The sequence below is a fragment of the Tasmannia lanceolata genome, unplaced genomic scaffold (genome assembly GCF_043159265.1).
Source record: "Tasmannia lanceolata isolate RefF3 unplaced genomic scaffold, GAP_Taslan_0.1 ptg000037l, whole genome shotgun sequence".
NCBI classification, from domain to species: domain Eukaryota; kingdom Viridiplantae; phylum Streptophyta; class Magnoliopsida; order Canellales; family Winteraceae; genus Tasmannia; species Tasmannia lanceolata.
The window spans coordinates 50,063,985-50,074,904 of NW_027518714.1; positions in this window are offsets into that span (position 1 = coordinate 50,063,985).

Here is a 10,920-nt window from a genome sequence, read left to right on the forward strand (position 1 = left end):
CCATCTACCGAAATCCGATCCATCAAATTTTTCCGGTCTTTCGGTTTGGGAAGTCATGATGATTAATTTCCAATAATCGGAATCCCAAATTACAGATCACAGATCGTAGAGATTTGCCTTAAGAATGTTATAAAAAGTTATAAAAAATTGATGTGCAAATCTGTAATTTAGGATGAGATAATACCTTATACGAAATTAATCTGGTAACTTCAAAAGCAGATTTCAACAGTAACAATTTTCTGCAATAATAAACTGTAAAGGAAGAACAAATCGTTAGATCACTTATCGAGTTGAGGCACGAAGAATCTTCGCTGTCCTTAAGGCAAATCTCGCCCCCACTATGACGAATCAACGGTGCAGATGGGCGTCACGGCGTATGCCTCCAGGATACAACAACTCTCGCTCCAGGGGTGTGCACTCACGCAGCCCGGATGCCTAACAACTTGCTTATATGTGCCAAAAGCCTTGATCAGAAAGGTTGGAAAAACCAGAAGGAAACCAGAGAGAGGATAGCAGAAGAAGAATCCGTTCTTTCTATCTCTGTAAAACCGTTTTTATAGAAAAATAATAGACACGTTGGGATGAAACGTCGCACTCTTTTAATGCGTGAGAGACGTTTCCCAAACGGTCACAAAACCATGAATTAAGGAATCTCAAACGGTAAAAAGTATTAAATAATGATTAAAGAAAAAGAAAAGAAATAAAATAAAAAGGCTTTGGGCCCACGCGCGCGGCCGGGCGGCGCGCGTGTGTGGTAATACCAAAAGCCCACCGGACCCAAGTGGGTGATCCGTGCGCGTAGGATTCCCATGACCTCTTTCTCATTCACAAGACTAAGAGAGTGAAAGTATATATATGGCCACTCTCACCCTCTCACACTCCCATTTGGGACTAAAGTTTTCTCATGGCTTTAGTCTTTTTTGGAGGGAAGCTTTAACTTTGAGGGAGAAGCCCTAAAGCAAAAAGTAAAGCCAATGTAAAAGACTAAAAGCACCCATTTGTAAGATTGAATTACAAAAAGACTTTTGTATAAAAAAGTCAACATATTTATGGCTACTCGTGTATTTATGGCTACTCTTTTACACTAGAGGGGACTGTCCTAGGTAAAAAGAAAAAAAAGGGCGTATATATCATTTCCCTTAATTTTGAGACCAGTAATCAGTTTTGGACTCAAAACCCTAAACTTAAAGGTTGCACCCTAAACTTAAAGGTAGCGTTTCGTTTGTAAAATGGAATGGGAAACAATACTTAATTCCAGTTATAAAACAAACAAAGGAATATTTGGCTCTTTTTGTTCCCCGCCCAAGGGTGTAGTATTCTGATTCGTGGAATGGAGAGAAAAAGCGGCGTTAAATCTCTTCCAAAGGGACTTGAAAGAGCCCATGTTAAAAATAGTCTTTTGGAGTTAAAAAGACACTATGACGCATCAATCAGCTTGATTTTGGGTGCTCCCAGATGCAAATTTCAAACTTTTTACTCAACCCAAGTGTCTTTAATCCTAATATCATCCTCTACTATGTAGAGGAGTTAATGTCAAATATAGGAGGGTAGAAAAGGATAAAACAATCCCTTTATGGGGGCATGAACGGATGCACCCAAGTTTTGGTCTAAAGCCCACAATTTTGGGTGGCTTTTCACGGCCACTGGCGATCGTTAGTTAGCTACTGTCTGAACCGAAAAGTATAGATTCTTTATGGGCACTGACCATGGCTGTCCGATCAGACACTTCTACTTTGGGTAGTAGTCGGTTGGACGTATAGAATGTGAGCTTTCGTTTGATCTTCTCTATACTTTCGAAAAAATTATTTTGTTAGCGAAATCATTCGGGTGGTATATCAGCCTGCCAGATTCACGGCGGCGGCACCTATGGTGGGTGGGATCCGATCGAACAAAGACATGTCCTGTTAGACATCTTCATGCAAGTTTTGGTCATTTTTTAAGACTGGTTTTGCAAATGGTTTCGTCGTTAAATTACTTATCCTTTTCTTGGAACATACTTTGTCTGGGGTGTTTTTAGTCTCTAACTTTTCTATACAAGTATGAGTTAAATGTAATTTTTGGTTTATGGCAAGTGTTCCATGCTACAGTCAGTTCACCATGCATTTTTTCTATAAAAAAAATCCATACAAAGCAGCCTTTGTCATGACATATTTGTTAGTTTTTTCAAACCTTAGTAGAGACCTTTGCTGGAATGGAGAGTGTGGAGACTCTCCTAGTTCTAATATAACAATAGGGGTGACTCTACAGGTGATTTCAATTTGGCTATGTGATTGCTTGTGAATCTTGCTGCATCTGAGCATACATTGCTTGATTGATTCCTTAAACAAAGCATTGAATACCTGAATTTGATATATTTAGAGGCCTCTTAAGGTGATTTCTTCACTTTGAGAGCACTAGTGTGGTCAGATTTGCCGATTGATGTGTAATTTCTTTAGAAATGGTGCCTTTGATGTTGATTTGTGTCGATCAGGATATGATGAAAGTGAATGACTCAATCAGAACACTCTGAAGTGTAGATACACAATTTTAAATACAAATGAGCCTAAAAATGTGATTTGAGTGTCAGAATTTTGATGATTCCTTGTGAATTTACTTTTTGATTCCAACATCTGTGTGTATGGGTCTATCTATGTTGATGTGTCTTAGAGTACTCGGATATAGGGGTGTAAACGAGCCGAGCTGAGCCGAGCTTTGCCAGGCTAGGCTCGGCTCGGCTCGTTAAGCTCAAAAGCTCGGCTCGGGCTCGAACTAGGCTCGGCTCGGCTCGGCTCAGTCAGGCTCGGCCAGGCTCGCGAGCCTTATCGAGCTCGAATTATATTAATTTCACACCCCTCATCTTCCCTGGACAGCCCTATCTAGTGTTTTTTTACTACTCTTTTTACACTACGGGGGGTGGTCCAAATAACAAATGGGGTTCCAAAAAAGAAGGGACATATTTTGCCTCCCCCTTTTACTCCCTAGACAACTCTTTTAGTGTATATATTAATATATAATATATATATTTAAATATATTAAATTCTTAACGAGCCGAGCTTGGCCTAACTTGGGCTCGGCTCGTTAAGCTTAACGAGCCTGGCCAGCCGGCTCGGCTCGGCTCGGCTCGGCTCGGCTCGGCTCGTTAAGGATTTGAGCCGAGCTTTTTTCGAGCTGAGCTCGAGCGAGCTTCCGAGCCCGAGCCAAAATTGACACCCTTACTCGGATAACCTACTTGCTTGGTGCTCAACTGAAAGCATGTTATGTGGGCCCTTCCTGCTTCCATCCACCTTACTATGCAATTGAAATTGGCCACTATTGACCAAATGAGAGTTGACTATATCCTCTAAAGGCTCCTCTTCGAGATTGAAACTTACGTTATAATTCCAAAGGATTCAAATTTTAAACAACATCGTAACATATTTTTTTAAGCATGTAGCATTTTTTGTGTGGAATATTAAACACAAAAACTCTCATAATAACATAAAAAAGGGCAGTGATAAATTCCCTCCTTTTCTTTACATGAGACAGCCAACTCCAGTGCACGTGGCAATTAGGCACATTGAATCCTTCCCAGCTGAAGTAAATCAGCCCCTCTGCAGTCATAGATAATTAGATACACCAGAGGTGGCTGTCCCAAGTAAAAATAAGGAGGCGAATATGTCACTGCCCTATAAAAAAAGGAAAAGCAATAAGAGACACCATCATTCTAGGATTGTCGCAAATAAGCATCTTAATGTTGCCGTGCCAGATGTTCCAAAGTGAGGGTGTTGTTGTTATCATGAAAAAACAAGGGCGCTGATATCCCCCCACTTGTAGGGTATTCCCCCCCTCCCTCGCGGACGGCTGGCTAACGTTAAACATTAGGATTTAACGTATATGTCGCTTTCCCACCATCTGACATGTCTCTCTCTCTCTCTCTCTCTCTCTCTCTCTCTCTATTCGCACATTGACACACACAACATGAACAGTTGGTGGGCCCGACAGAAACCGTTGGTGGAATGGTGGGCCCATCTTTGAACAACGTAGGCCCCGCCCATACCACACCATAAGATAATCCAAACCGTCCATTTGATGGGCCATAAACGTAAATAGGTTGCGTCCCAAAATATCATTTCCATAGGGTGATCCTAGCCATCCGATCTAAATAGAAACTACATCTTATGCAACCTCTATAAGTTGTAAGGTTGTGATCATCCTATGGAAATGATTTTTGGGGCACAACCTATTTACATTGTGACCCATCAAATGAATGGTTTGGATCATTCCATGGAGTTGGTCGTAAAGTAACATTAAGGCCCATCCACAACATAGGACGATCCAAGCCGTCCACGGTTTGGATAATCCTATGGAGTTGGTCGTACAGTAACATTAAGGCCCAATCATAGGCCCCACCGATATTTTTTCAAATTGAAGCGTACCGTCCACAACATAGGATGATCCAAGCCGTTCATGGTTTGGATCATCCTATGGTGTGGTTCGTACAGTAACATTAAGGCCCAATTTAGGCCCCACCCATATTTTTGAAAATGAAGTGTACCGTCCAGACCATAGGATGATCCGAGCCGTCCATTTGATGGGCCATAACGTAAATGGGTTGTGCCCCCAAAAGGGTTGGCCCATCAAATGAATGGTTTGGATCATCCTGTGGTCGTACAGTAACATTAAGGCCCGTCCACAACATAGGATGATCCAAGCCGTCCATGGTTTGGATAATCCTATGGAGTTGGTCATACACTAACATTAAGGCCCAATCGTAGGCCCCACCGATATTTTTCAAATTGAAGGATACCGTCCACAACATAGGATGATCCAAGCCGTCCATGGTTTGGATCAACCTATGGTGGGGTTCGTACCAATTTAGGCCCCACCCATATTTTTGAAAATGAAGTGTACCGTCCAGACCATAGGATGATCTGAGCCGTCCATTTGATGGGCCACAATGTAAATAGGTTGTGCCCCCAAAATCATTTCCGTAGGATGATCACAACCCTACAATCTATAGAGGTTGCATAAGATGTAGTTTCTATTTAGATCGGAGGGCTAGGATCAGCCTATGCAAATAATATTTTAGGATTCAACCTATTTACGTTTATGGCCCATCAAATGGACGGTTTGGATTATCCTATGGTGTGGTATGGGCGGGGCCTACGTTGTTAATATGATGTGGTACACAATGAAAAATCTGGAAGGTTGTTGGAGACCTTTCTAAACGTATCTTCCACTCTTCCTAGCAAGTCTCTTAGCCCTGTTTGGATTGCAAGAAAAACATTTCTGATGGATTTTTTTTTTGTTTCCATGATTTATAGTGAAGTGATATGATTATGATTAGCTTGGGATATTATCATAAATTGAGGGTCACTCTAAGTAAAAATTGAATAAGGTTGGTTCAAGTTATCTCTCTTTGTGTATGAAAGTAGTAACTTTTAGAAATATTTTTCCTTTCAAAACTTTTCTTGACAATTATTGCAAACCGAAGAGGAAAAAGAAAGCGAAAAAAAGAAAAGAAAAGTAGCAGTCCACTAGTGACCTTGGAAATTGTAGTCCACCAATTCCACCAAAAGAGGCGACCGTGTGGAGCCCTGCATCATTTCAAGAGATCTCACAATTAGTTCCATGATTACCTCAATTTGAGTATGTTTATTATTTAATAAAAGATCTGGGTTTTCTTGTCATGAAAAAATAATTATGGATGTGGATGGAGCAAAATATAGAGGGTTTTTAGAGACCTCCCTAAGGCCCTGTTTGGATTGATGGACTGTTGTGGAAAATTTTGGAAAGGAAAAATCTTACCTAAATTTTCTATTAATTTTACATACTAAAAAGATAACTTCCCTCAACCCTATTCAATTTTTAGTTAGAGAGACTTTCAATTTACTATAATATTCCTCTAAATTAACCATTATCATATCATTTCCTGCTATGTTGTGGAAAGAAAAAGAAATATTTTTTGTCAGAAATGGTTATCTTGTAGAGAATTTATATGATGGGTGGCCGTGTGTGAAAACCACGTGAAGTCTAAAAAAAGTAGGTACGGCCCACTTTTTTTGATGATCCAAACCGTTCATCTATTTGGGCACAACGTAAATAGGTTGTGCCCCAAAAATCATTTCCATAGGATGATCCTAACCCTCCGATATGTAGAAGATTCCATACATGATTTTTGGAAATCTCCATATTCAGATCAGTTCAGATCGGAGGGTTAGGATCATCCTATGGAAATGATTTTTGGGGCACAACCTATTTACGTTGTGCCCAAACAAATGAACGGTTTGGATCATAAAAAAAAAGTGGGCCGTACCTACTTTTTTAGTCTTCATGTGTTTTCACCGCCACCCATCATATAAATTCTCTATCTTGCAATCCAATACACAAATGTCTCTTCCTAACAAGTCTATAAAAAAATAGAGTATATTAATCCAAATGGAAAAGAGTAAATTTTTTTCAGTTATTTTATTATTAATCCACAAAAGTTCAGCTCCATGATTGTATTACACTGGTATCCTTTACTTTAAGCACTGAAAGGTAATGTCTCTTGTGTCTTTAGAATAATGGGACCTTTTTTCTCTACTACAAAATCATACAAGTGGAATTGACAGTAGCTTTTGTGGGGTCTAAGATTGGCAGCCAATCATATTCAAAAGGAAGTTAAAAATACAAAGGATTCTCACTCAATACTATATGCAATCCAAATTTTGGTACAATGGGACCCACCCACAAGCAAAATCATGCACCTGAGTAACGAATTTCTCACACAAAAGTTGCCCTTGTCTGTTTGAGAAACTACACATATGCCATTGGCATTGTAAATTCCAAATGGAAAAGAGCATTTTCACATGGACTCTTCTTTGTGCCCCCCTTTGTTAAACTCTGTGGGTTCATTAGGTATGAATGAGCATTTTCATATGGTTTCTACACGTATGTGTAACTACTTAAAAAATGTGGGGCCCATACTATTTGATGGTCCAAATCATTCATTTGTTGTGTTGGGTTCTAACTTAAATATTAGGTTATGCCCGCAGAAAATTATCATGACCCTGCACACACGTGGCATATGTGCTTGGTGATGGGACCATGGATCTAATAAGCCGTCACAAGGCGACCCAATGGGTCCAAGTCTGACAATGAATGGAGATCTCTTGCAAGATTGAATAATGCATAAATCAACGGTTTTAAAAATACCTTAAGGCCATGTGACATGGCCCACATCTCCTTGTTTTACGAGGACGTGGATTTGAAAAAAGATCCGACAGTCTTAGCATAGAAAGTCTTATTTCTTTAGTTGAGTAGTCCTCTTCTTGTGGAGTCCTATTATAGAGAGCCTTTTAATTTCCTTTGTTATTAGTTTCCTTGTCTAACGGTGAGTTTTAGGCAACTTAGGTCAGTTTCCTTTTTTTGTTCTTATAATTCCAATTCTACATGTAATAGGAGCTCTCTCCTAGAAGTAATGAACTTGAATACAAAAGGATACACAAGTTTATGAATTAAAGAAATTTTTCTTAGAGAGATGTTCTTGTTCTATGTGGATTCGAAGGTCTATCCGATCGATGTCGACGTTGTTCAACCCCGACTCGTTCTTCGCAATTCCGACTACGCCATGTGGTATCAGAGCCCTGCTGTGTTTCATACATGGCTTCCTACGGAGAACAGGAAAATCAAGAAAACGTGACGGTGGGGATGTTTAACACTCTCTAGGCTCCCGTTAATCAAATAGCAGAGCAATTGGCACGGTTAAATCCTATTGAGAGTGAGCAACCCCAAATCGACGACGGCACGCTCAAACTTTACATCGAGTTCCACATCCCATCCCTAGAGTTCCATATTTTCAAGAATATGGTTACTCTAGTGAGGAGGAATTCAAAGAAATCATCCATCCGAGGTATGCCCGTGGTCGCGTTCTGCAAGCCGCAACTTGTGATCGCGAATATCGTATTAAGGTGGGATTTGCCCGAGTTTGATGGCCAACTCCACATTGAAGATTTCCTCGATTGGCTTGCCACGGTTGAGAGATTTTTTTTACTATATGGAGGTTCCTGAGGAAAAAAAAAAAAAACTCGAGCCCATCCAGCTTAAGGGAGGCGCTTCAGTATGGTGGGAGCAACTACAACTCTTACATATAAGAATGGGGAAGCAATTAATCCTGACATGGACACGGATGTGTCAAAGCCTCCGTGAGAGATTTTTTTCCCATTGATTATGATCAGGTACTCTTTCAGTAGTATCAAAATTGTCGCCACGGTAGTAGATCGGTGCGAGATTATACAAAAGAGTTCTACCGGCTATCGTCTAGTAACGATATTTCGGAGACTGAGGCACAATGAGTGGCACACTACAAAGAAGGTTTTCATCAGGTAATCTATGATCAAATTGCTCTCCACCCGATTTGGATATTGTCCTCGGCAGTAAAGATGACAGAACAAGTTGAGACCATGCTTAACTGGTCGACCCAGAGGGATTTTTAGGCAAGTCTAGCTATGGTAGATACCACAGATGACGATTTCTACGATGAAAGAGAAGGTAATTCTCGATCCTCTTGTTGGGGTATGCAAGTCCACCCAAGCATTCCCGACACGAGGAAGAAGACGGGGAGAAGTTTCTTATACTTCTGTAGCGACCAAGTTCCACGGCATGATCCGTATGAATCACAATTCGAGCAGCGGATTGCATGCTGCAAGTGCAACCAATTGGGTCATAAACCCAATGAGTGTCCCAAACGTGGTCGGCATACTACAAATTTGGTCGTTGGTGATGAACATGAAGAAGATGAAGAAGAGCACAAAGAGGAACAAAATACAATGATCCCATTCCAACTACTTGTGCTCCTAAACGATCTTTGGTGATGCATCGCATTATGTGCGCATCAAAAGTAGATGAGGTCACGTTGCGAAACAATATCTTTAGGTGAGAGTGCATGGTCAAAGAAAGAGTTTGCAACGTTGTCATTGATGGAAGAAGCATGGAGAATTACGCATCAAGGGACATGGTGAAGAAGCCCAAGTTAAAGACAAAGAAACACCCGATTCCTTATAAGCTCAGTTGGATTTCAAAAGTTAATAGAAAAATGTCATATCCCTTTTGAAATTGTTGCTTTTAAAGATGAAGTTCTTTGTGATGTTATCAATATGGATACTTGCCGTCTTTTGTTGGGGAGGCCTTGGCAATTTGACAGGGGTTCAATTCATAAGGGAAGAGATAGCATCTTCGTCGTTCGTTAGAACAACAAGAGTCATGCACTTCAAACTTTGGCAGATGAGAAAGACCCCAAATCTTATCAAGGGGAGGGGAAATCATGTTTAGTGGTAAAAGGATCCCTTGTGAAATCCCAAAACGAGAAGAAGCGGATACGAAACGGCGTAAAAAAGAAGCAAAAAAAAGGTCTACTTCGCCTAAAGCTAAGTACAATGCAAAAAAAGTAAAGCACAGGCGTGCCAAATTCCTAGAAGTTGGAGATGCATCTACTTAACTCGAGGTTGAGTTCTCTTCAAGTGGAAGGGAATGACGTGGCTTACATCTCCTTGTTTTACGAGAATGTGGATTTGAAAAAGGATCCGAGAGTCCTTGTATAGAAAGTCTTATTTCTTTAGTTAAGTAGTCCTCTTCTTATGGAGTCCTATTATATAAAGCCTTTTTTATTTCCTTTGCCATTAGTTTCCTTCTCTAAGAGTGAGTTTTTGGCAAATAAGGATTGTTTCCTCTTTTTTTTCCTTATAATTCCAATTATACATGTAATAGTAGTCGTCTCCTACAAATAATGGATGTGACTATGAATTAAAGAAACTCTTGTTCTTTCTTCTTAGAGAGATTTACTTGTTCTTCATGGATTCGAAGAGCCCCTTCGCAGATTCAAAGATCTATCCGATCGGTGTCGACGTTGTTCAACCCCGACTCATTCTTCGTGCTTTCGGCTACGTCACCATGTCACCATGTTAGGGAACCATGTTTTTTTTCATGGAATATTAGTTTTCCAAGTGTTAAGTGAGGGTTAGAGAAAGTGGGAGAGGGAGAGGGCATGGGTGTGGAAACGATGTGAAGTGGCCTAAAAATGATAAAAAAATAAAACTCTATTTTGAATAGAGTTTCTTTTCCACATTTTTTCGGCCACCTCTCCTCACTCATGCCCCGTCAATTCTCTTCGTCTCCCACCACTATACAAAGCGGCATTCTATGAAAAAAAAAACTTTCATGGCTCCATCACGTTTAATCGAAGGTCATCAATCTGATTAGAGTGTGACCAAGGGAAACAAGTTGGATTTTTGACGGCCAACAATATCCATTGACTAGGTCACTATATACATTTTAATGGGATCGATCATCGTATGATGTTCGCTTTCCTCAACTAAGGGCGTGTTCGGTAACCATTCAAAAATTCATTTCTTAGATTTTCTACTTAAAAAATCCTAAAATCCAAAAGAATGAAGTTGGTTATTCATTAAGAAGATGTGTTTAATTGCTAGTTCTTAAATGCGATTATCTGGAGCGACTATTTGTAGCTTCAGATAATCATTTTAATTAGTTTTTCAGGCTAAAATGTGAAGACCCTCTTTTCCTCTTCCTCCTCCTTCCTCATCCAACTCTTTTGCGTGAGCCCTTGAACCTCCATGGGTGAAGTGGTGATGATAATCGGAACAGATTCATATTTTCTTTGTCGTCACCAAAGAGGTTTTATGAGTAGATGAAGAACTAGAAGATGCAGTAGGAGCAGATGAAGATAGTGTTATGTGAGGCATTTAGCAAAAAGCTTCCAGGAGGTGCAGATAGTGTTAGACTAGAGCAGCGTCCATCTGAATTGAACAACAATATACCCATATCGATGAAGAAGGAACCAAAAAAGTTGTTTCAAGATCAAGAAATGGAAAATCCGATTTGATATCACGAATGATTCGCCTATCAATGGCTTGAAATATGTAGCTCGAAAACCCCTTCATCTGTTGGCAAGAACACAGACCA